At 40.7% G+C, this 27673-nt stretch overlaps 1 long non-coding RNA gene across 1 annotated transcript; it reads left to right on the top strand.

Annotated features, from left to right (window-relative positions):
- Nucleotides 1-770: 770 nt before the first annotated feature.
- Nucleotides 771-10897, top strand: LOC124789552. Its single transcript, XR_007016132.1, has 2 exons — nucleotides 771-1032; nucleotides 10611-10897. It is a non-coding gene; the product is annotated as an uncharacterized LOC124789552 (long non-coding RNA).
- Nucleotides 10898-27673: the final 16776 nt, after the last annotated feature.

The following is a 27673-nucleotide window of genomic DNA, read 5'->3' as shown; positions in this document are numbered from 1 at the left end:
GCGCGCATGTGTGTGCACACGTTTGTGCTCTGATGAACCCTACCTTACACAGCTGAATGAACTGAAACAGTTAAAACACAGACACAAACATACACACACGCACGCACGCACACACACACACACACACACACACACACACACACACACGCACGCACACACACACACACACACACACACACACACAGTCAGTAGAGAGTTATGCAGATGTATACACTGAAGGCGGAAGCTTGTGGATGTGTCGCTGGAGATATTAATCAAGTGGCACTGCAAATAAAATTCTGTTTCTCGTTTCTTCGTCTTATGAGTTTTCATACGGTTCATGATGGGTAATGAGTACCGCCCTGACGGTTGACTATAAAGTACAGGCAACACGCCAGCGTTGGCTGTCTTGGTAGTCTGTTGGTGGTTTTGGTAGTCTGTGACAAAGTTCCGGGAATGGATGAATGTAACGTCACGATAGTGGGACTTCGCATGACGCACTCACAATGACCAGTGTCTCTGTCACTTTCAGGTTAGGTAAAACTTGCGAGGTTTGCCAACCGGATGCGTGGAACCAAGCAACAAGTACACGCTATCATTCCGACAACCACAAAAATGGCACTAATCATTCCGATCGCTACGAATGCAAATTGCTTAAAAAACCAAGTACAGGAAAGAGACTGTTGAACGCCGAGATTACGTCCGCCGCTGTGGTCACAGGGGAAGCGGCCGGCCGCAACTTCCGCGGTATCTGGCTGATCTGCTATTTTCGGTACGTTCCGAAGAATGGGCGCCCGGTAACTGCGCAAATCGCGACCCTGCAGCGCAGGTATAAGAATGCCGCCGGCACGGTGGAAGGTTGTACTCCAGCCATGGCTCTCCGGTCCCGCTCCGCACTGCTGCTGCTTCTGCTCGTCCTGGTGGTCGTTCTAGCGGCGTTGACGGACGTCGCTTGGGCATCGAGACCGCTCTACTTCCCCAAGCTCAAGGTCAACGCCTGCCCTCCGGGATCAAAATTCTTCGGTGGCCGTTGCAGAGTGGTCATCCACTGAGGTACTAACTGAACCCTCTACTATGTAACGTAACACATTTGTTGTCATCTCGTTGTCAACGGTTGTTCTGCCGGTGTTCCGGGTCTTCCCAACACAATGTTACCACGCCGTAGCTCGACGTCTTCATCAGGTGTTCACTGAAATACCCTGTTGGAAAGAGGCGAACCACCGGCAGAACACCAGATCTCAACTAGAAGACAACGAATCGCGGTGAAAGTCTAAGAAATGGTTACAAGATCAATCAGAAAATCTGACTAGCAGTAAATTTCACACATACATAAATATATTTATGAAACTAGCCCTTTACATGTGCCACATCATAAAGTGGTCAAAACGAAGTGTGGACTGCGCGGTTTGCATCCTCTATTTCAAATGAAGTTTAACTGTACGCGGGTTCACTAACAAGTGTAAGAACATGTACCACAATCTAGGTGTTACACGATGTATTTCATGCCGTGCGGGATTAGCCGATCGGTCTAAGGCCCTGCAATCATGGACTGTGCGGCTGGTCCCGGCGGAGGTTCAAGTCCTCCCCCGGGCATGGCTGTGTGTGTTTGTCCTTAGGATAACTTAGGTTAAGTAGTATGTAAGCTTAGGGACTGATGACCTTAGCATTTAAGTCCCATAAGATTTCACACACATTTGAACATTTTTTTGATGTATTTCATAACAGACCAAGACCCTAGAATATAAACACTTATTGTTACCGAAATCTGCTGTAAACCCCAAACAACTTTTACGTTAAGATGTAACGAATTTAGTTAGCAATGTGATGTTTAGGCTACAATTATGTGAGTATGAGACATATTACAAAATCTCGGTTTACTGGACAACTACCTTGCAAAACATTACTTCACAATGAAAGTAAACGTAAAGTTCAATATCATTCTGCGTTTGAATCGCCTGTGGCTTATCGCCAAGAAAAAAGTTTGCATACAAAGTGGCCACAAAACTATATCCACAGATAAAAACGTTGGGAACGTACATGAAGTGTTAATTACTTATATAATCGCTGATTATGATGGTAGTATTTAAGGCCAAAAATACATTAGAATAAGTTTTTTATGGGTGTTATAAAATTAGTTGCGTTGTTTGTGTTTCTATCGTGCTCTAATCGTAAACGCCCCATTCGGTAAAATTCTTATTTGTCGACCTTTAACGTCGACAGAAATTTCCAAAAATGCTGAAAATTCGTAACCAGCCCATCCTTCATTTTTAACGGGAAGGCAGCATTCGAAAGGCATGTACTTTTCTTGATGAAATGATGCCAGGTGTTCAAAATGGCTCAAATGGCTCTGAGCACCATGGGACTCAATTTCTGAGGTCATCAGTCCCCTAGAACTTAGAACTACTTAAACCTAACTAACCTGAGGACATCACACACATCCAGGCCCGAGGCAGGATTCGAACCTGCGACCGTAGCGGTCGCGCGGTTCCAGACTGTTGCGCCTAGAACCGCTCGCCTTCCCCGGCCGGCGATGCCAGGGGTCGAAGAGCTGCATCCACAGGTGGAAGAATTGGAAACGTAAATTAAGTGTAAACTTCCATGTTACTTGATGTCTTGGCAAGATTAGGCTGCTGAACAAACTTAGATTATCCATAAAATAATTACTTTATAAGATGTCATTATATGTTTAGAAATAGGGGACTTTCAATACTTCCATCGTGCCGATTCTTCAAAGATATGCTACCGAACCAGTACCCCATGCAAATTATTTAAATGTAGTATGAATAGAGGGACTTATATGTCTGTCTGGCGACTTTCAGCTTCTGTGTAAGAAAGTATTTCACAGTATTTGACTGATCATTACATTACGTTGTTGATAGACTTTCAACTCTTAAACCATGTTTTTCCTTAAATGTAAGCCACGTAATTTGATTACGGAGGCAAGATCCTGACGACGATTTCTTTCGATTAGATGGTGAACAGATGTAAAGGGGGGGCGGGGGGGGCGGCAAAGTGGAGCGCATCCATAGAGAGTCGTGTAGTGGGATGTGGGATACTTGTTTGTGTGTGTGCGTTCATTTTAATACCTATTTCCTGTCATTTCTTTTAGACTGGTAAAGTGGTTTTTGTTGCAGTGTGCTGCGTGTTCGGTAGGCACCAGAAGAGGGTGAAATTTAATAAACGACCACAGCTGATGCAATAAAAGTATTAAAAACTACGTTTGTCACACAGTGATTCTGGTTGAAACTGTTTAAAAAAGAAAACGACAATATTTTTGTGAGTAATGCATCGTATGTCAACTTAAGATTCCACCTAAACATCACAGTGCAGTCGTGTGTTCGTAATGCTGTAATGAGAAGTCTATTTAATTTCGATAGTAATTTTTTCACAATAAGCACCCTTGTTTCAGACGGTGTTGACGAGAGATAAATAGTGGAACAGTTTGGTGAAGTATGAGAAAAGTAAACTGATTGTAACAGTTCAGCATACATTCAGTAAAAACAATTTATTACTTGAGTCTATCCCGAGTTATTTTTGTGGACACCCAGTACCACAACTCAACTGTGACAGCCCCGTACATTATTTCACTGTTGCATTTAACAAATGTCGAGTCCAATAGTTAAATTTATAGTGTCTTAGTATGTACACCACCGACTCATTACTGAGTTTGGTGTCTGACTGATGGTTGTTTCCTCCCGTAGTTCAAAAGCAGTTTTTTTAGCACTGCACATGACATCTATTGTATGACAGTATCTGCAACTAGTCTTTTCTTTAATGAATTTTCTTGTTTCCATGTTCTTTTTTGACACAGCTCTATCCCTTATAGTACAATTTGAGAACCCCTCCTTAATTAAGCGAATCACAGACCTAACACCTTATCGGTGGAGAACGACATCACAGCGAAAAATTAGCTTCGCAATACAGAGACGCTTTGTCGTGAAGTACTTGCTGTTATAACTGCGTTGACGTATGTTGCACAGCAGCGTAAGTTCACCCGCAAAACAATTTTGTTTATACCTATCATAAAACTTGCCTGTGTTTCAATGAAACTCTTATTTGAAACATCACGGGGTTGTGAAACACTTTCTTTTCGACACTTTATCATCAACATAAAATCATCTGAAAATGCTGAAAATTGGTAACAAGCCTAATCCATCATTTCTTTAACACCTGAGGCAGCATTCAATAATGGTCGTACGTTTTTTGGTTAAAGTTCGCACGTAGACGTTGCAAAACTGTAACCACAGATGAAAGCAGTGGAAACATACATTAAGTATAAAGTACCTGGAAGATCCGTGATTATACCTATATGTAATATTTGAGTCCCGGGATGTCTTAGAAGAAGAGTACGCTATTTTTAACTTGGAAAACTAACTGCGTAAATATTTTTGAAAGAAGGGTGCCTCATCTGAAGAACGCTGTCGGAAAGAATATTCGAATGCAAAGCTCTCAGAAATATTTAGATTTTCTCAAAATAGTTCAACGGATTCTCTGCGCAGGTTGGGTTAAACCTGTAACCCTTCACGGAAAAAAGACGAGATCGACTTCATCCGCTTGAAACATTATGGCCACATTGTCTGCAGCCCGGGATTTTTATTTATCAACTTTCTAGTAACGAGTAATACAACAACATGCGAATTGTTTTTGTCCCACTGAACGAAATAAGTTGTAGGACGTGACGTGGTTTACGAAAGAGAAGGAACGTATGAACCAAAGTAGAGTCGCATACTGACGTAGGTATTACCCTGAAATCTTCGAAAGTGTATAGTATACAGAAATTAAATAATTTTTTAGCAAAACAGTTCGTGGTGCAGATCCACATCTGTGTGGTACGTCAAAAAGATCTAATGAGTCGAAGCCCACCTCCCTTGCGTAACTCAAAAAATCAACGGAGAAGTCCACATCCGCTTTCAATCCATGTTTCTCAAATGCAACATGAGTTACACGAATTAGCTGCAGTTGCCGATATACGTCAGTATTGCGAAATGATTTTCAATCCTGGCCAAGATACTTGCTGTGATTCTCTTTGCAATATTTGGCCCTTTGTATTGGTGCCCGATTTCTGTAATTATGGTTGTACTGCAATCTTAACTGTCATAAGAGTTTCAAACTTTTTCATATTCCTAGCGTGGTATAATTGCTGAGCTACTGAAATATACACATGGTGGTCTCTACGAGAATTAACACATACTCTCTTCTAGAAACCTCTAGATTTAATTGGAGCATATAAATTAGTATTTCAGGTATGATTCTGTTTATGGACAGAAGTCGAATCCATAAGGTCTAAAATCATGCATTTATATATTGGAGGTGGTTATATACAATTAAGAGCGATAATGGTATCATTCATGAACTTGTAATAATAAGAAGCTACAGTTTTATAACTTCACGAACATTCAACTGGAAAATCTGTGCAGAATTGTTCAAACTCTGATGATGTGAGAAGTACTTTTTTCTACATTACATTCCGTCCAATAAATACTACACGAATACTAATATATAAGAAAAATTGGAAAATTTCAGTGGAGTTTACTCTTTAAGCGTTAGACGACGCTGCTGTTGTATAAAGACAGCTTCTTTATGAAACGAAATTGCTATTGCAAAATGTGTCATTATATAATATCTCCGTAAGAACTCCACTTGGAACTAAGGACTACACTGTGCCTAGTCTTATGCCGTGTCCCTGTTAACACTCAGTTTAGCTTGCGGGCAGTTAAAAATATTTCCCAGAAGCGAATCGTAACATGTCGCTTGCGGTTATTGCTTAACGTCAGATGAATGACGCTGTTCCACCGAAACCACCACTGTGACTCCACAGCATATCTGAATGAATTATTTGTAAAAATTTGGCACGGAAACGTTCTTTCTGTAAGTCGTAAAAATATGTTCCCAGATTACTGAAAAATACCATTAATATTTTATCTAAGCTGTTATTGCCCGGTAATAGAGTTTATTCATAACCAACTGCATCAGGCACTAACATTCTAGAAGATTGTGGGATTGTGGTTGTTCTGCACTTGATACGATTGCCGTTACATTACAGATGCCTAAAATATGATAATGCCTACGTAAACTTTTTCTTTACTTACTTTTCAGTAGCCTCTGGGAACACCAATAATGCCAATTCAAACAGAACAGGGCTGCCTTCGCACTGAAGAAATCATGGTTGTGGTGTGAAGTACATGCAGAGCTTATCACATTTGGTAAACACTTATTACTACGGTTTCAGTCGATGTGATTGCGTCGAGAGGGTATGCTTACTGCCAACGTACTAGGTGCTGTGTAAGAAGAGTTCACTTGTAGCCACTGTGGGAGCTTTTCGTTTACATCGACATTCTGCAGTATTTTAGTTCTTTGTTAGTAGATGCTTCGGACCTCACTGGAACAAATATCAAATTCCTTTACTGGACCTGTGGCATTTGGCTGTAGACGAAACTTTGTGGTATCCACAAGTAAATGTACATTGTTGTACGCATTACTGTAGTCTGTTTAAAACTTCATTACCTGTTTATTTGTAAAACAACCGGATATCCAGTGACAGATGCGATAACTTGTCTGTCGTCCCCAGTCCTCACTGGAATCCTCGCTGAAATATGGAGAGTAGTACGAGGTGATTCACATGTCATTACAAACGCCTTTTAAACATGCGTTATAATATTTTATATAGGTTGGAAACAGCCTTAACGGTCTATGTGATCTACACGAGACGAACGTGTAAAATTGCTACAATGCTATCGTTTTCATTCCCTTACAAACTATGTTTAAGATGTTTAACGGCATCTGTTTTCTCCTTGAAAGCCAGAATTTAATCGGTCAGGCTACTTTTACCTGGTTTTAATGCTATCTCTAGGTTACAGTGCCACTCTGCCCCCCCCCCCCCCCCCGTCCCTCCCTCCCATGAACCATGGACCCTACCGTTGGTGGGGAGGCTTGCGTGCCTCAACGATAGAGATAGTCGTACCGTAGGTGCTACAGAGAGGTATCTGTTGAGATGCCAGACAAGCGAGTAGTATCTTAAGAGGGGCAGCAGTCTTTTCAGTAGTTACAGGGCAACTGTCTGGATGATTGACTGATCAGACCTTGTAAAATCAACCAAAACGGATTTGCTGTGCTGGTGCTACCAACGGCTGAAAGAAGGGAGAAATTAGAGCCACAATTTTTTCCAGGGAGAATGTAGCTCTACAATATGATTAAATGATGATGGCATCCTCTTCGGGAAAATACTCCGGTGGTAAAACAATCCCCCATTCGGATCTCCGGAAGGAGAATACTCAGGGGGATGAGGTTATCAGGAGAAAAAAAAACCGGCGCTCTACGGATCGGAGCGTGGAATGTCAGATCCCTTAATCGGGCAGGTGGGTTAGAAAATTTGAACAGGGAAATGGATAAGTTAAAGTTAGATATATTGGGAATCAATGAAGTTCGATGACAGGAGGAAGAAGACTTCTGGTCAGGTGAATACAGGTTATAAATACAAAATCACAAAGGGAATATGGAGGAGTAGATTGAAAAATAAATAACAAAATAAGAACACGGGTAAGATAGTATGAATAGCATAGTGAGCGCATTATTGTAGTCAAGGTAGACACGAAGCCCGCACCCACCACAGTAGTACAAGTTTATATGCCAACTAACTCCACAGATGAGGAGGAGATTGAGGAAATGTATGATGAGATAAAAGAAATTTTTCAGATAGTTAAGGGAGACGAAAACTTAATGGTCATGGGGGACTGGAATTCGGTAGTAGGTAAAGGAAGAGAGAGAAAGGTAGCAGGTGAATATGGACTGGGGGAAAGGAATGAAACAGGAAGCCGTCTGGTAGAATCTTGCACAGAGCATTATTTAACCACAGCTAACACTTGGTTTCAGAAACATGAAAGGAGGTTGTAAACGAGGAAGAGACCTGATGACACCTAAAGGTTTCAAATTGATTACATAATGGTAAGACAGAGATTTCAGAACCCGGTTTTAAGTTCTAAGACAGTTCCAAAGGCAGATGAGGAAGAAGACCAAAATTTATTGGTTAAGAACTGTAGAATACAACTGAGGAAGCTGCAAAAAGGAGGGAATTTAAGAAGGTGATACCTGGATAAACTGTAAGAACCAGAGGCTGTAGAAAGTTTCAGAGGGAGTAATAGGAACCGACTGACAAGATCATGGGAAAGGAATACAGGAGAAGACGAATGGGTAGCTTTGAGAGACGAAATAGTGAAGGCAGCAAACGGCAAAGCACGTAAAAAGACGAGGGCTAGAAAAAATCCTTTGGTAACACAAGGGATATTAAATTGAATCGATGAAAAGACGAAATATAAAATTGCAGTAAATGAGAGAGGCGAAAGGGAATACAAACATCCAAAAAATGAGACCGACAGGAAGTGCAAAATGGCTAATCAGAAATGGCTAGAAGACAAATGTAAGGATGTAGGAGCATAAATCACCAGCGATAAGATAGATGCTGAATACAGGAAAGTTAAAGAGACCTTTGGAGAAAAGAGAACCACCTGTATGAATATCAAGGGCTCAGATGAAAAACCAGTCCTGAGCAAAGAATGGAAAGCAGGAAGGTGGAAGGAGTACATAGAAGGTATATACAAGGGAGTATATGCAAGGGAGACATACTATAGGCCAATATTGTGGAAATGGAAGATGACGCAGCTGAAGATGAGAAGGGAGACATGATACTGCTTGAAGAATTTAACAAAGCTCAGAAAGACTTAAATCGATACAAGTCCCCAGGAGTAGACAACATTCGTTTAGACCTACAGACAGCCTTGGGAGAGCCAGCCATGACAAAACTGTTCCATCTAGTGAGCAAGATGTATGAGATAGGCGAAATACCCGCAAACTTCAAGAAGAACATAGTAATTCGAATCCCAAAGAAAGCAGATCCTGACATGCGTGAAAATTACCGACGTACCTGTGTAATAAGTCATGGTTTCTAAATTCTAAAATGAATCCTTTACGGAACAGCTGGGTTTCCGGAGAAATGTAGGAACACGCGAGGCAATATTGATCCTACGACTTCTCATAGATGATAGGCTAAACCAAAATAAACCTAGGTTTATAGCATTCGTAGAATTAGAGGAAGCTTTTGACAATGTTAACTGGAATACACTAAAGGTGGCACGGGTAGAATGCTCGGAGTGAAAGGGTACTTACAATTTGTACAGAAACCAGACGGCAGTTATAAAGAGTCGAGCGGAAGCAGTGATTGAGAATGGAGTGAGCAGGGATGTAGCCTGTATCCGACGTTATTCAATCTAAGTAATGAGCAGGAAGTAAAGGAAACAAAAGAAATATTTACAGTAGAAATTAAAGTCCAGGGAGAAGAAATGAAATCTATGAGGTTTTCCGATGACATTGTAATTCTGCCAGAGACAGCAAAGCACTTAGAGGAGCAATTGAACAGAATGGACATGTCTTAAAAGGAGGATATAATATGAACATCAAAAGGGCAAAACGAGGATAATGGAATGTTGTCGAATTAAATCAGGCGATCCTCAGGGCGTTAGATTAGTACTAGATGAGTTTTTCTATTTGGGAAGCAAAGTAACTGATGATCCTTGGATGACATAAAATTTAGATTGGCGATGGCAAGAAAAGCGTTTCTGAAGGAAAAAAATTGTATTTCTAATATCGCATTTTGTCGGCAGTAAACAAGTGATACATCAGCCCAAGGTCGTGGTTTACAGATTTTATTATTGAATTAATCGTAATACTATATTGCGTTCCTCACATACTTTTGCTACCGGAAGTTACCTACTTCATCGTCTTCATAGCACTGCAGTTATATTAACTGTTGCTGTTTACAGCAACGTGTTACTTTAATAGTTTCTCCTCACAATAACTTGGTATTGCGTGCCCTGAATGAAACTGTCCCTTTTCGTATGCAATTATACATGGGATTTTGTGTTCACGTTTCCTTCATCAACTTTATGAAAATGTAGTCACGAAATTTGCTAACCACACGTTTATTATCTGGCTATCACTGAAGGCTTATGAGTTTCTTCTCGGCCGCGGTGAAGATTCTGCTTTGTCTGTCTGGTAGTGTGTAGTGCTATGGCTACGTACTTGATTACAGACGCTCCCTTTTCGAATTTCGCTGTCGAAAAGACCACTGTCGTCCATTTGTCTTCGTTGTGTGGTTCATTGTGGATATGACCTTGGTTTATGGCTGCGTGTTTTCCCAAAAAGCATTCACTAACTTCATTGTAATTCGTCATACAGTTGAAAATGAGTGCATCAGTAAATAACTTAATAATGTGGCAATATAACTGCAAACAACGTTGTGTCAGATGAGATATGTCTTCATCATCAATGGCTACCCCGCGTAAACTTCTCAGTTAGGTTTTTCTTTACCCGAGAATGATTGTTATTATTTTATTGGTATTGTTGATTCATTAATACAGTTTTAATATTTCTGTTCACTTGTTTTAAGAGGTTGTCGAAATATAATGAAGCATTCGGCGATTATGTGCTACTGACCTAGAGTTCCAAAGGAAAACAGTGTAATAAGTGTATAATAATAAAATTAATTCAACAACATATCCAGCAAGAAATGATTTAAATGATTTACAGCTAAGAGTAAACGAATAACTATTGAAATCACTATTATGATCTATTTGTTACAGATTACTGTTAGTAATGCGGGCTATCGTCGATGCTCGGGATGAAGACGCAGATGTTCTTCACTCCAGGTCGCAGCACCGATACTAGAAACGTGTGCACTTGCTGCAGATCACTGTAGCCAACAAATGGCCGCAGAGCAACTTCTGCAGTTATTTATTTCTAGGTGAAGTGCAAAAGAAACAAAAAATACAAATAGCCATAAGTATTTATTGTATAATGTCATGTAAAATACGTACTATATTTCGTATTTTAATATTGTATGTTTCCATTAAAAGTGTAATTATTGAAAGTTTTGAGCCATTTTCTTAAAACTTCCAAAAGCCAAAGTAACAGTTAACATTGGCATATTTTTGTATTTATCAAAATTCACACAGTCACGTATGGTGTTCTTCAACAGAATCTATGAAACTGTCGTTGCCGTGCCTTGCTGTATTGTCAATACACTAGGATACCTAAATCCCTTATTTTCTGCAAAGTAAAAAATGTACCTGTCATGCCTTTATAACCTGTACCACATAAAGGTTTCTTCCTGTACACAACAATGCTTTCTCTGTATGGCTAGATTATCAGTTTAGTAATCTAACCACACTAGTGGAACACTGAATATTTTTTTTACCTTGCTCTGTATCATAAATCCACACATTAATTATTTTTAAACGTAATGAATCTCTGCCTCTTTAAATATGAAAGTATTACACAAAATACGGAAATACCAATATAAACAATACTGAGACAATCGTGATGATAATCGTCCAAAATAGTTTAAAAAATTTGCAAGATCTGAGTTAGCAGAATTATGTTCCACATGCTCTGTAATTTAATTAAGTGATTACTACTCTAATGTGCTTATGTTACCTGTGTAGTGTGTTCTGTAACTGAGGCATGATGCTGAGGAACAGCACAACAGATATTCAAACGATTGCACTGTTTGGGAAATGCCGACCAATATGAGAATTCGATGGAACTCTGTTCAGATTATTATATACGGTATATATGTAAAACTATCACTAGGATTACATTAGTACAATCCAGTAACATGGTTTCACAAAGTCTTTTCATCTTCAGACACTATCCTCTCCCTCTCCTTTCGTCTATCTCCCAACAATGCTTAAAACACGAAGCGGCACTTGCAAACCACTAATCTTTTCTGAGAAGTTTTTGCAGAATGCCATTACCTAGGTATTGGAGCTTCAATTTAATACTCAATGAAGGTATCTCACAGGTGTTTTATTTCTCAGACGTAAGAAAATTTCGAAAGATGACATAATCTTGTTAGCGTGGCCAATTATCCTGCCGTTTGCGATGAAACGGCGTACGCTTGTAGTGAAGAAACACTTTGTTGTGCAAATATATAGGTGATAAAGCCATCAGAGGTGAATTTTCACAGTAGATAATCCTTCGAGAGCAAAAACATTATGTAACGATGTTACAATAGAAGTTTCGTGGTACTATACAGCCAAAAAGACGTACAACATTCATTGCGAAATCTCTATCACAGGCGGCATTCTAATCTGCAGATTCCATACGTGGCTGCCACCAAGAAATCAGCAGCTGCACCGTGGCCTCGTTAGTGCTTCCGCGTAAACAAACAGCGGAAAGTGCGATAAGCCGTCTGCTTGCAACACGTCGCTTCCTGCACCACATGTTCGAAGGCACTGTCCCTCTTGTTCGAGAACATGCAGTGCAATGAAAACTCATCATTCCGCCTTGCGTGCTTGTGACTGGGCTGGCTTCCGCTGTGCAGTATACCTTACCTTTTTAACGATGTTTTGCTGACAGTTCTTTACAACTTTTTTATTTCATTTCAATACATTGACGCGTAAAGAACCGCAACACCAACAATAAATCGTGATACAAACGAAAGTTGGTTGCCGTGTTTCTATATCTGTGAGACGATTTCTATCCAAATGTCGTGCCAGTCGCTTAAGAGTGGGGGTAGTGGAGCCACTATGAGGATGTAAATCATGCTTGCTTTAAATACATGCTGTAATGGTCGTGGGCGTCAGTTACCTTTCATATTGGACTTCGTGAGTTGACGTCAGGGAAAAATGCCTTTAAGTCGACAAAGACGTCATTATCAACACCTCACTAAGTCTTTACGAGGTCACGTAACAGAGCTACGAAAACCTGCATGTTTCTCTGCGATATTGCAGAGAGACTTCCCAGAAATGTCAACCATGTACATGTTTGCTGGCAGCGGTTATGACGAGAATGTACAGTCGCTAGAAGATCGGGCTCCGGATGGCCACGTACCACTACCACGAGGGAAGTCCATCGTGTTCGGCGTATGACTCTGACGCATCGTACTGAATGTGTAGCAGTAAACTATATTCATTATATTTTCAGCCACTTTAATTTTAGTCAGTCAAATAAACTTTTTCTGTTTTAAATCCAAATTTATTGTTGTTGCTGTTGTGGTCTTCAATCCTGAGATGCAGCTCTCCATGTTACTCTATCCTGTGCAAGCCTCTTCATCTCCCAGTACCTGTTGCAGCCTACATCCTTCTGAATCTGCTTACTGTATTCATCTCTTGGTCTCCCTCTACAATTTTTACCCTCCATGCTGCCCTCCAGTACTAAATTGGTGATCCCTTGATGCCTCAGAACATGTCCTGCCAACCAATCCCTTCTTATAGTCAAGTTGTGCCACAAATTCCTCTTCTCCCCAATTCTATTCTATACCTCCTCATTAGTTATGTGATCTACCCATCTAACCTTCAGCATTCTTCTGTAGCACCACATTTCGAAAGCTTCTATTCTCTTCTTGTCTAAACTATTTATCGTCCATGTTTCACTTCCATACATGGCTACACTCCACACAAATACTTTCAGAAACAACTTCCTGACACTTAAATCAATACTCGATGTTAACGAATTTCTCTTCTTCAGAAACGCTTTCCTTGCCATTACCAGTCTACATTTTATATCCTCTCTACTTCGACCATCATCAGTTATTTTCCTACCCAAATAGCAAAACTCCTTTACTACTTTATGTGTCTCATTTCCTAATCTAATTCCCTCAGCATCACCCGACTTAATTCGACTACATTCCATTACACTTGTTTTGCTTTTGTTGGTGTTCATCTTATACCCTCCTTTCAAGACACTGTCCATTCCGTTCAACTGCTCTTCTAAGTCCTTTGTTGTCTCTGACAGAATTACAATGTCATCGGCAAACCTCAAAGTCTTTACTTCTTCTCCATGGATTTTAATACCTACTCCAAACTTTTCTTTCGTTTCCTTTACTGCTTGCTCCATATACAGATTGAATAGCGTCGGGGAGAGGCTACAACCCTGACTCACTCCCTTCCCAACCACTGCTTCCCCTTCATGTCCCTCGACCCCTGCAACTGCCATCTGGTTTCTGTACAAATTGTAAATAGCCTTTCGCCCCCTGTGTTTTACCCCTGCCACCTTCAGAATTTGAAAGAGAGTATTCCAGTCAACATTGACAAAAGCTTTCTCTAAGTCTACAAATGCTAGAAACGTAGGTTTGCCTTTCCTTAATCTAGCTTCTAAGATAAGTCGTAGGGTCAGTATTGCCTTACGTGTTCCAACATTTCTACGGAATCCAAAGTGATCTTCCCCGAGGTCGGCTTCTACCAGTTTTTGCAGAAAAAAGAACAATTGAAGTAAAGAACCTGGCACCATAGACACACAACGAATTGTTACCAATAGGTTATTTCTAGGCCAGCTCCGACCCAGCTGCCCTACAGCATTTATTCCACAGACCCCAAACCACGGCCATTTGCGTCTTCCATGGTGTCAAGCGAGAGTTCGTTTGAAGGCAGGTGAAGGTCTGTTGTGTTTTCTGATGAAAGCTGGTTCTACTTCGGTGCCAGTGATGGCCGTGTGTTGCTCAGAAGGAGGCCAGTCAAGGGCCTGCCACCAACCTCTCTGCATGCTGGACACACTGGACCCACACCTTCATTTATGGTCTGGGAAGCGATTTCCTGTGACAGTGGGAGCACTCTTCTTGTTATCCCACCTACCTTGGCTACAAATTGGTACGTCAATCTGGTGATTCCACCTGTTATGCTGCCATTAATGACAACGATCGATGGGTGTCTTCCAACCGGATAACTCTCACCCACTGAGATCCGGCACCCGTAATGAAAAAAGAAAAGCAAAGAGGAGTCGTTCGCTCTCAGTTTCTCCTCCATTACACATTCAGTTATGTTTCTTTTCCTACCAGTTCTACCAATACTACCGGGAATTTTACTGTGTGCTATGTCACTTATGTACTGTACCAAAACTACTGAACCGTTGTAACGGTACTGCGCAACTGTAATTGTAGCACATCAAAGATATAGTGGTGAACTTTAACGTTTGCAATATACACAGTGCGAAACATCAGATATTGGGATCGAGGTTAATTTATAATTCTTACCCAGTAATAGCTGACAAAAACACAAAGCGAATATACGGCAGAGAGGTTAACAACGAATCAGAAAAATCGATCGAAAGGAAGAGAAAGGGTAAAGCAGGTCATGACTGTAGCTATAAACGCATGTGATACTGTAAAACCTAATACGGATACAAAAGCAGCTACAGATTACAAAAACTGAAATTAGGAAAGAAAAGCTTAGATGTAAATATACAAACACTATTAGGAAAAACTTATTATTTGTAAATATTAACAGAAAAACGAGTACTCCATATTCCGAAGGCAAACAAAGGAAGTACCCTAGCTACAATGAAACCACGCCAGTTCTCTGATGCTAACAGTTTACAGCAGAGAGCGAAAGACTCAGTAATACAATTAAACATTTAAATTAAGGAGCAAATAAAGAACACGCATCTCCCTGCTGACTGAGGCTGTAAGGAAATTTGTAATATGTATGAACCTCAAGGCATCGCGTTTAAGAGCACAGCCAAAAATACACGTCGAAGCAAATCCAGCGATGCTAGCAGTCATGTCTATGATATTACCAGACACTTGATAAAGTACTGACGAAGACTTAAACACATATTACAACATATTCCACAAAAATATTTTGTCATTAACTCAAGAGCTACTAGCCACAGAGCTCCTTCAGGATACCTAGTTCTTATCACTGGATAGTGCCAGTTTTCACTGAAAGGGAACTTTGCAAGACGCTGTAGCGGTAATCCAGAACAACCCAACATAAAAAACTCGCATACACAGAGTTTATTGGTTTCATAGAACTTCTTCAGCTAATGGCAAGTTACAACTGTTTCACGTTTAGTGGTTACGCTTATAAGCACCCACATAAAAGAAAACTCGGACCATGTATGTCTGCTACCATAAATGACATATACATAAATTATCTGGAACATAAACAGTCTAAGAGGCAAGAATGTCGTCTATGAAAAATTGTGTTGTGTAGGATAAATGTAGACTAGTGAAACAGACTACCAATACTGTTAGTAGTCCACAAAGAAAAATGGCAGTTGCGGTGAACGTGAAAAAGTACCAAGTATCTGGACCTACATATTAGAAGACACGATAAACATGCAGCAAAAACTGGGGGACAAACATTACAACCAAAATCACAAATCATAGCACACAAACATTCATAAACAAATAAAGAAATAATCAGTATTGCTCTAGGCAATCAAAAGGCCTTTAAAGTCTAAAACAAACGACAAGTAATAAATGTAGTGCAACGCACTGTAGTTACCTATGACGTCACGGCTATATTTGTTGACTCTATACTGGACAAAGTAGAAGAAGGACCATGTACAAACTGCACTACATAGGAAAAGGATGAAAACAAACAGCTACAAAGAGCTCATATACGGGCAACATATCACAAAACCAGTAAGTATCGTCAAATATGCAACTAAACACTGGATTCTCCACTCCTGAAGCTATTACGTAGTATAAAGTGTGATTAAGACCGGTACAAACACGACAGGACACACTGCGTCTACAGATCACGTTAGAGCCTACACACATAATCAGGAATAGCCACAGCCCTACACAAAACGTGACAACCATTTGGAAACATAGGAAGTTATAAAGTTACCTGAAGGTAAATTATTAAAGGTAATAAAATTGACATTTTTGAAGAACCTGAGAATCATTCATACCATAAAAAATATGAAAATGAAGAAGAGAATGGGGAAAACGAGTGTGACTTAGCTAGTTTCTTTAGGTACCACGTTAGTATTCTTAAATAAAATAAAACCGTGATACACACAAACAGGTAGTGGTGTTGCAGTTGATATATAAGTAAACAATTGTTTCAGACTATGCAAGATAAAACTACTCTGCACTAAAGATACACTGAGGACGATCTGTAACATCACATCTCTGATGAAAATATGTAGCAAATCTTTGCTTACGAACAGTCCCGATGCCAAGGTGTACATTGGACTGTGAATTGATTTGCAGTAAGTATGAGTCTACATAGGAGAAGAACAATAAATTAATAAGTAAAAGTTGCCTCCAAATTCGACATTATATTAAGGGAGAGGAAAAGGGAGAAATAAATAACGGCGCTTGTTTAGAATACTGCAAAATCACCAGAACTTTGCGGCAGCTGCCACAACGAAAACACCGCACATAAAATCCTAAAGCCATTAAAAACCCATTTGATGATGCTAATTATTTTCTAGACGTTAGTAAAATGAACAAAAGGAAATTCGTGATGGCCAGCAGCAGTGTTACTGTACAACAAACTAAATCATTATATCTTAGCCGCTATGGGCACCATAAGCTTCAGGCTAGCAGGCGACTGTACACGTCAAGTTCTTGGTTACGGATTTACAACATATACCTATTGGGCCTATGTCTGTGGTGTGCAATTCAGTGTCCTCTGTTGCGCTTCTAAAGAAAACACTTTTACGTGCAGTGAGTTGACAGAAGTCAGAGGGTACCTCCTACTATCACATCGGATCTTCTCTCGCCCGGCTTAGTGTGCAGCTCAGCGTGACATGTCCTTGGAAGCCCCTGCAGAGATACTGCTTCATCCTGCCTCTGTAGTCGTCTACAGGTGTGAAAGTGTTGCCAGTGCAGGATTTTATGCACGAACTAATCTCTCGATTGTGTCCCATAAATGGGATTCTTGTCGGGTGATCTGGGTGGTCAAATCACTCGTTAGGATTGTCCGGAATGTTCTTCGAACCAATCGCAGATACCTGTGGCCCGGTGAGAACTCCATAATTGTCTGGGAACAACGGTTGCAATGATTTCCAGGTTGCAGAACATACCTATTTCCAGTCAATTACCAGCTCAGTTGGACCAGAGGATCCAATCCATTCCATGTAAATACAGCCCTCATAATAACGGAGGCACCGCCTGCTTGCACAATGCCTTGTTGACAACTTGGATCCATGGCGTCGTGGGGTCTTCACTACATTCGAACCCTACTTTCAGCTCATACAAACTGAAATCGGGACTCAACTGACCCGGTTACGGATTTCCAGTCGTGTTGGGTCTAACCGCTACGGTCAGGACACCAGGAGAGAGGCTGCAGAATATGTCGTGCTGTAAGCGAAAGCACTCGGGTCGGTCGTCTGCTGCCATAGCCTATTAATGCCAGATTTCGCCGCACTGTCCTAACGGATACGTTCATCGTACGTCAGACATTGATTTCACGTCGAGTTGCATGTCTATTAGTACTTACTACTCTACGTAAACGCCGCTGCTCTCGATCGTTAAGTGAAGGCTATCGGCCACTGCGTTGTCCGAGAGAGGTAATGCGTAAAATTTGGTGCTGTCAGCATAGCCTTGACACTGTGGATCTCAGAAAATTGAATACCCTAACGATATTTAAAATGGAATGTCCACAGGCGTCTAGCTCCAACCACAATTCCGCGTTCAGAGTGTGATAATTCCCGTTGTGCTGCTATAATCGCGTCCGAAACCTTTTCACTGAATCACCTGTGTACAAATGAAAGCCCCGCCAATGCACTGACCTTTTCTAGCTTGTCTACGCGATACTACCGTCATCTGTAAATGTGCATGGTTCAAAAAATGGTTCAAATGACTCTGAGCACTATGGGACTTAACAGCTGTGGTCATCAGTCCCCTAGAACTTAGAACTACTTAAACCTAACTAACCTAAGGACATCACACACATCCATGCCCGAGGCAGGGTTCGAACCTGCGACCGTAGCAGTCCCGCGGTTCCGGACTGAGCGCCTAGAACCGCGAGACCACCACGGCGGGCTAAATGTGCATGTCGCATGCTTTGGTACTAGTTAGCTTACTGAATTGAAGCAAAGCTGCCGGCCGGGGTGGCCGAGCGGTTCTAGGCGCTACAGTCTGGAACTGCGCGACCGCTGCGGTCACAGGTTCCAATCCTGCCTCGGACATGGATGTGTGTGATGTCCATAGGTTAGTTAGGTTTAAGTAGTTCTAAGTTCTAGGGGACTGATGACCTCAGGAGTTAAGTCCCATAGTGCTCAGAGCCATTTTGAAGCAAAGCCAAATCCATTTCTGAAGTTAAGACACTTTGACACCTTAACTCTACAATTAAATGGAAAAATTGATATTTTTAATATTTTCATCAGAACTGGTTTACAAAATATTTTATCATTTTCCGCTTTCATAAGAATTTTAGAACAACTAACGGCACAGTTCCTAGAGAAACCCTAAGAGGTTGTGTTGATCCACATTTTAACGTACTGTTTGCATGTTCCAATGTTGTTTTAATTAATGAGAGCAAAGATGCCGTTTTTATGGCAAGTGAACAAATTAACATACTTGTCCGAAATACTATACGAAAAGATAGCTAAAAGCAAACGGAAATAAATATATATCCGAAGAACGACAACTTTTACTCTTCTCGTTCTGGTTTCGAGTGGTGCCGAGGTGAATCCATCCGCAACGTGAAACTGGGTGCAGTATTAGAATACTCAACCTCATTTATCGGCATAATCTAATCGAGAACTTCTGGTTTAGAGGCTCTCGGCTTGTCCAACATTACTGTGAGGTAAAAATGTGTCAACCTGACAAGTGCAGATAAGAAGCGAGTTCTTGTGAACGTAGCTACATTCGCTTTTATAAATTCCATCGATTTTAAGGTTACGATTATTTCTTCAGTGACGTCTATTCCCTGCATTTATACTAATAGGAAAGTAAAATAATGCCGTCCTCCTACTTGAGTTTCCGCATGTCAGCGCTTGAAAGATAAATTAAAACCGTCACACACAACACTAACTGGAAGATCGACTATATAAACTAAACTACCACGCACTATTACCGAGCCAACGACACAGCTTTCTTTCCACTAGTTCCTCTTTCCTGCCTTACAAACTCAATAGAAGCTCTCCTGTAGGCCTCCCTGGAGTGGCAGTTCGGAAGAGAGACTGTTGCGAAGAAATGATGTCGCCACAGCTTAGGAGATTGTTTCCAAAATTAGTGCAGCGAAGTATGCCCTGTTTTGATCCCTGCTGGTAGATTAAAAAACCGTGTGACTGACCGGGATTAGAACCCAGAACTTCACCTTACTGGGGCTTCCTCTTACCAACTGAGCAATTTAGAATGACCCCTGACCTCGCCTCACAGATCTATTTCCGACAATACCTCTTCTCTACCTTACAACTTCTTCCAGGATGGTTAGTCCTGTAAGGTATGCGGGAGAGCTACGAAGTTATGAAGGTAAGAGTGAGATACCAACGAAAATAAAACTGTGCACAGAACAGGGAGCTGATCCTGGAACCCATACGGGCGGATCCTGACTCATGCTTCAACAGTTCAGATGCCAAGAGCGTTTTCCACAAAATACCAGGATATGGGTTCAAGTCTCAGTCAGGCACATACTTGTAATCTGCCAGAAAATTTCAATAGAACGCTAGTCTGTTTCAGAGTGAAAGCTACACTGTGGACGCGTTTTAATAACCTGAAGTAATAATTGTCGTAAATGCCACAACTACAGAACTTCCGCAAAACGTCGGGTTTAGTAGTTAATCAGTGAAAACGTTCGGGTATGGAAACACGAACGTTTAGACTAGATCTCGCTCACAAACGCAGCGATCGCTGATTAGGCCAGCACGATTCAATTACGGCTTGGAGACTTTTGTGACGTCAGCCGTGAAGCGGCCGGAGGGCTCGGCAGCGCTGGCATCCGGAAAACGAGCGCCCACCAGCGCTGGACGCCGAGTGCGGGCAAAGCGGTCGCCTCGTTTGGTACGGCCCACTGCGCCCGCGTGACGTCACTGTCGTTTTTCTGAGAGGAAAAAGCGCTGCGTTACGTCCGCTGCCACTAGAGGCTCCACTGTTTAGATATTACACTGGTCTGCACGACCATTTAAATTTTAAAATGTAAGTATAATGTCTTTACAGTTTTAACGTGACTAGCATTGCTCCAGAACGGGCACATGAAACAAAATGCTGACATTGTCATGAGCCGGCTCGTCAGCGCAAATAAGCACAGTTTAGACAGCCTTCATACAATACCACAGGCGCAATAGCGTCCTTCGGTGTTTCAGCGGGATATTGGTTAGTTTCCGACTTACGCCTTAATTAATTAATCCACGATACATTTAGACATATGGAACACTGGTTTGTATTCAGCCAACTGAGGTGCGTCTTACACATGGTGGCTCTTCGGAAACTTTGTAATGCGCCAAATTTAAACCGTATTACTGGGTGTCATCGCCTCATATTATTTTCTGAAAGAATAAAAAGTTTATTTATGAGTTTGTAAAGTTTGCTTATATATGTGTGTGTTAAAATGTTGTAGATTTTGTCGCCTTATGTACGTGAAAAGCAGACTCCAGTCAAGTCAGTGAGTTTACTACGGCCAGAGTCACGGCGTGCGCCAAAGATTACAGCCACAGAGGAGCTGGCCTCTACAACATCACGCCGGCGGCTGCTAAGAAGAAACACCTATTGTTAAAAAGAGAATTAGCGTATACGTGGTGCGACAATAAAGTAATGAGACTGATGTGAAAAAAATGTTGCTTACCGTTTTAGTCAAGTTTAGTATTGTCTCCTTCAAAGTATTTCCCTTCTGGTTGCACACACTTTTTACAGCGCTTCTGCCATTAATGGTAACATTTTTCGAACTCATCTTATGTAATATCCTCCAAGACCCTCGTCACAGCTTTTTGAACGTTTTGTGTTGTTTGAAAATGGTGTCCCTTGACCGCCGTTGGGGCTCTTGGAAATAGAAAAAAGTCGCACGGAGCGATATGCGGTGAGGAAAGTGGCTGTGGTAGTACTGAAATCTCTTTTGAGGTTAAAAGTTGCTGTACTGGCAGAGCAGTATTGAATGGCGTATTTCTCGTGCCAAGATCTTCAATTATTATTAGACGAACCGTTTCTCGATTGATGTTCAGTTCTTCTGCAATCATTTACTCGGATAATCTTCGATCAGCTCGTACGAGTTCACGCACCCTAGCCAAGATGACACCCGTCCGTGAGGTTGATGGTCGTCCACTGCGGTCTTCGTCTACAACATTCATTCTGCCTTCACTAAACATTTTATGCCAATGAAAAACTTCATCTCTTGACACCACCTCCTCTCCAAAAGCCTTCTGAAGCTTATCGTAAGTTGTCGTCGCATTTTCACCCAATTTAACGAAATAAAATGGCATACCGTTGCGCAATATTATGCGGTTCCATTTCCGTGACGAGAGACACAAACACGTGTTAACATATTACAGCACAACTCACGACTGAGCAGTTGAATAGATGTGCCGCTTGGCGTAGAAGCAGCTTATAGACCAAGGTCTTTCCGTATGACCTCTAATTTCCTTTATTTTATCGTGGTGATCGTTCCGCTCTATGTAGGTCACTGCCAACAAAATATTTTAGCATTCGGAGGAGAGAGTTGGTGATTGGAATATCGTGAGAAGATTCCGTCGCAACGAAAAACGCCTTTCTCTTAATGATGTCATGCCCAAATCCTGTATCATTTCTGTGACACTCTTTCCAATACTTCGCGACAATGCAAAACGTGCTGTCTGTCTTGAACTTTTTCGATGTACTCCGTCAGTCCTACCTGGAAAGGATCCCACACCGCGCAACAATATATTAAAAGAGGCGGACAAACGGAGTTTAGGCAGTCTCCTTAGTAGGTCTGTTACATCTTCCAAGTGTCCTGCAAATAAAACGCGGTCTTTAGTTAGCCTTCCCCACAACATTTTCTATGTGTTCTTTCCAATTTAAGTTGTTCGTAGTTATAATACCTAGGTATTTAGTTGAATTAACGGCTTTTAGATTAGACTGATTTATTGTGTAACCGAAGTTTAACGAGTTCCCTTTAGCATTCATGTGGATGACCTCACACTTTTCATTATTTAGGCTCAACTGCCAGTTTTCGCACCATTCAGATATTTTTTCGAAATCTTTTGCAGTTTGTTTTGATCTTCTGATGACTTTATTAGTCGATAAACGACAGCGTCATCTGCAAAAAACCGAAGACGCCTGCTCAGATTGTCTCCCAAATAGTTTATATAGATAAGGAACAGCAAAGGGACTATAACACTACCTTGGGGAACGCCTGAAATCACTTCTGTTTTACTCGATGACATTCCGTCAGTTACTACGAACTGTGACCTCTCTGACAGGAAATCGTAAATCCAGTCACATAACTCTTAAGTCGTTTGGGTAGATACTTTGAAAATATTATCAGTTTCTGGGAGAAAGTAACTGTTTCACCGATTTAGGTGGATCTTAAGCTCACCGTGTTGCAAGAAGAGCAGAATATAAATTTATGACGAAACGTTTAGTTTCGTGGGCAGTCGCAGTTGAGGCTACGATTATTTGAAGTCTGAGTTTCGTTCCTCCTCTATGTTAAATTTTTGCGGATGCAGTGGCTGAAAGTTGGGTTGCTTGATAGCCAAAAGTTCGTAGCGTACCGTGACTCATTTAGATGGAGATTTTCGTTGGTCAGTGGAAGAGGAGAGACGTTATCACATGAAGTGTATTGTTTAATTTTGTCATGTGGGCTATAGCAAGCTTTGGTGTGTTGTGATTGTGGAATGGAAACCACGAACTTAGGAATAATGGCTTTGTGTTATGGTGTATTTTGTGACTTCAGCGTAAGCGTCGTTTATTGTAATAAAACTTGGAAATCTGTATATAGATACGCTGTAAACATAATTTTTGTTGTAAGGAGAGCGGACGTCCTACGTTGTTAACGTACTATTGAGAATCAACAGGAAGTTGTCGAAAATTTGCATACGCGATCTCGATTTGTAGCTTTTCCCACGGTCCCTAAACAACAAAGTAAGAACTTACTGGGTTAGCGAAAAGTCAATTTACGAAGTAGTTAAAATTTGTGTCGCATTTGAAGTTCACATAGTTTAAAAGTGGCAGTGACACACATGTTCGTTGTTTGATTCTTTTTCATATATGTTTCGTTTCCGTTTGTTGGGGGTTTTGTGTTATTAACCAGCACTCGTAAGAAAATATGCTCACTTGTACCCGTATACGAAATAATAACAGGCAATACAGACAGAGATTTTCTGTTGTTAAACTGTGAAAACCAGTCCCCAAATATCATTTTATCACGGTATTGTTACTGGAAAGATATTTGAAAGTAATGTTCGATATTGAAGTAAACGATTAAGTTGCCTGTATAGCAAAATATTAAAGAGAAATCACAGATATGTACCGAAAAGTGTGGAATTGTGACGAAGTAAGGTTCAGACAAAGTAAAATAACAATTCATATTTATTAATTTGCAACAAGAGGAAAGATATTAATGATTTAAACGAAGGGAAATATAGTTTATGCTTTATGAAAGATAATTACTATTAAAGGAAAAAAAATTAATATAGTTCAGATAAGCTGAGATTTTTTAGAAAGAATTAAGACGTTACAATTCCGTTTAATCAATCATCTTGTAGTAGCAAGGCACTAGGTATAGACAACATCATTGACTTGCAAAGACTGACGGGTAAAGATTAAATTACGTCGGAAGTTAAACATACATTTAATTTTACGTAAAAGTTCTTAAAGTCCACATTGATTGGATGAATTTACATGAAACATTGAGGTTTTGCTAGGAAAAGCATTTAAGTGGAATCAGCGGGTCAGATAGGTCGTATTTATTAATTTTATACGTTGTTGGCATGTTCTGTTACGCCGTTGCTTAGCAAAGTGCGTCGTCGTATAGTCGACTCAGACAATGGAGAGTTTAGTTTTTCGCTGCGGGTTGAAGTCGAATGCTTGATTTCTATCCATCGTATGGTCTTGTTCATAGTACTTTTGTTGTGACTGAGATTGGCTTTGGTGGTGGGTAACATTATGAACCTAGTGATACCCTGTCAGTGAGATGCGTCATTAAGTTCAATATTAACATTCCACGGTAGCTACCACCAGCCCCATTATACCACGAACATAGTAACTGTGGCTGTCCTTCAGTACATAATGTCGTTGTAGTGATACGTAGTGTGTTCTGCAGTGAGCGAAAAGTAGCAGCCAAGCTTACCTGTCGTCATTGTGTGCGGATAGACTATAATTTCTAAATTCACAAATTACTTCGTTAAGTTTAGGCACTAGTCCGTTAATACTTTGTTATTTGTACTAATGGCCTGTGTGTAAAGGGTACTGCAGTACAAAGTGACAAGAGAAGCATACATCAAGCGGGACAATGATTTCGCCTATCTTTCGCAGGATTACAGTGCGTGATTAGATGTAGCAAATGCTATTCATACATCACGATTCTCGCATGTTTACGATAAACCGAAGTTCAAAGTTTGAAGAGTCTGTTGGACACCATACCAGAGCGCCAGCCGTCGAGTACGTTGATAGTTTAGCCTTCTAAAACGGCATACTTGAAGTCTAACAGTACTCCGTTTGAATCTCATTTCTTATTCTAATCGTGTATGAAATCCTTGTAACGCTTCAACTAGCCATGTAACCTCGGCAAGTAACGCTGATAATAATAGTAATATTTGTAATTATAATAATTATAATTATAATTATTTTCATAGTGGTACATTTGTGGCAAGGTGTAACAATGAGTCGTGGTGAAAAGAACATTTCTTTACCGTTACAATCATGCGTGAATACAAAAGATATCGCAGTCACTATACGATTAAAATAGCTTGCGGCTTAAGAAAATTCGACCCGGTAGTAAAGACATGACGCCGTTGTCCAGGTAACAACAACGACACGAGCCTATTTGATCTTTCGCGCCAGCGATACTTAGCCAGGTGTGGTTCACCCTGTTGCCCCAATGTTAGTAACACGAGATTCCTTAAAGAATCGAACTCACAGGTCTATATCTCGTATTGCAAGAACAGGGAATAAGTAGTGAACGATAAACTTTTTTCTTTTAATTATTTTGTGGGGTTTCCAGCGATAAAATATTTCGTAAGGATCTGAAATTAAGTGTAAAGTTCGTTGGATGTCGTTATGTGCTCTCATTTTCAAACATTGGATGAATATATTCTGAGAATTTTCTGCCTCAAGACACAGTAATACTTGCCTTACTGTGTTAAACATTTAACATAGAAATATGCGTGTTAATGAGTAGATTATGACAGCGTTTTAAATTCGATAAGTACTTACATGAAATACTGAAACTGAAAATTTTGTGGCCCCTGGAAACCGTTAGATAGGCAACCTTAAACTATAAACAGGTGAAGGTGTACGATGAGCAAGTGGTTAATGTTTAACGTCCCGTCGACAACGAGATAATTAGAGGCGTATCACAAGCTTGATTAGGGAGGGATGGAGAAGGGAAGTGGCCGTGCCCTTTCGTAGGAACCATCGCGGCATTTGCCTTAAGCTATTTAGGGAAATCACGGAAAACCCACATCAGGCTTCTAGACGCCGATTTGAACCATCGTCCTCCCGAATGCGATTCCGGTAACACTTGCTGGAAAGTTGTCTGTTACCACGAGGTATGAAAAGTTAAATGAAATAAATCGCATTGTGTAGAACCAGTTTTCTTACTACTATTGTTAATAATTTTGTAATATTTGCAAGAATTGCTATGAAGAAATAAATATCTTATAAGGTCCCAAATTTTTTTTCATTTATTCCAAAGAGTTTTACATAACAAATAAAGTCGCGCTAAAGGCAGGCGACCATGTTGATGATTAACAGTAGTACTGCGTAATGTCTGGAATGGTCGCTAGTCAAAAAGCCACGCTTCAATAATGGAATGATTTTATTGCTGGTAATAATTTAATTTATCGTCCGTCTTCTTTCTTCTCTTTTACATATCTGAGAAGGGCCTGACTTTCCTTCATCACTTTGGTGAGAGGATGTTGGGATATAGCTAAAAAGGCGGCTCAGGTGTTGTCTGGGATTCGGGGAAACTGGTTCATACTCAAAACTGTTTTTCGAGTCATTGTCAACGTTGCTTCAGAGTCCATGACTATTGGGTTCCGCCAACATAATTGGGAGTTATCTATATTTCAGTGTGCGGTATAAGATTTGAAAAAGAGTTCCCTTCATCTTCGACACATTCTATAAATCTCATCCTGAGTCAGCAGCTGTCTATCTACTTTTTTCGGAACACAGTCTGGGATACACACTTTTCTCTTTTCTCTGTCTTCAGTATTGATGACGGATTCTCTTCCACCGTCGTTGGCACTGATCCACTGCATGAAAGTTTAATTAATATCATAAATAAAACAATTGATAAATAAATACAGTGTAATACAGGAAAAAACACCCTGTTTAATAGCTTCCTTGTCCGTCTTTGAAATGAAATACGTGACTGATTGTGTGTATGAGGGATCAGACAGTTTCTTGGTAGGTCTCTGGAGGTATGTGGCGTTAGATTTCTAAGCATAGATCACTAATTCGCGTAAATAACAGGCCGCTGATTTGCGTACGGGGTGATGGCGCCCAATAGCGACGCAGGTGAGTTTCATAGGATTTACATCTTTATGAGTTCACTATAGTGCTCTTCAAACTAATAAACACGGTTCTGGCTCCGAGACATGAACACTTGTACTGCTGGAAGATGACATTGCTGTTGAGGGGAGACATCAAGCATGAAGGTAGACGGTTCGTTCGTAGCTGTCAGCGTGTCTTACCGCAACTATCCATCAGCTACATGCAGATTTGTACCACAAGTACTGATAGCTCTTGGGAAAAAGCTTGTGCCCACATTTCTGTTTCCCTCTGATCAAATAGAGTAACAATGGGAAGTGAAGGGGTTCTGAAGGAGTTCTGGAC

Source organism: Schistocerca piceifrons, chromosome 3, assembly GCF_021461385.2.
Source record: "Schistocerca piceifrons isolate TAMUIC-IGC-003096 chromosome 3, iqSchPice1.1, whole genome shotgun sequence".
NCBI classification, from domain to species: domain Eukaryota; kingdom Metazoa; phylum Arthropoda; class Insecta; order Orthoptera; family Acrididae; genus Schistocerca; species Schistocerca piceifrons.
Note: the sequence above shows the minus strand (reverse complement) of the source record. Positions and strands in the feature narration are given on the sequence as shown.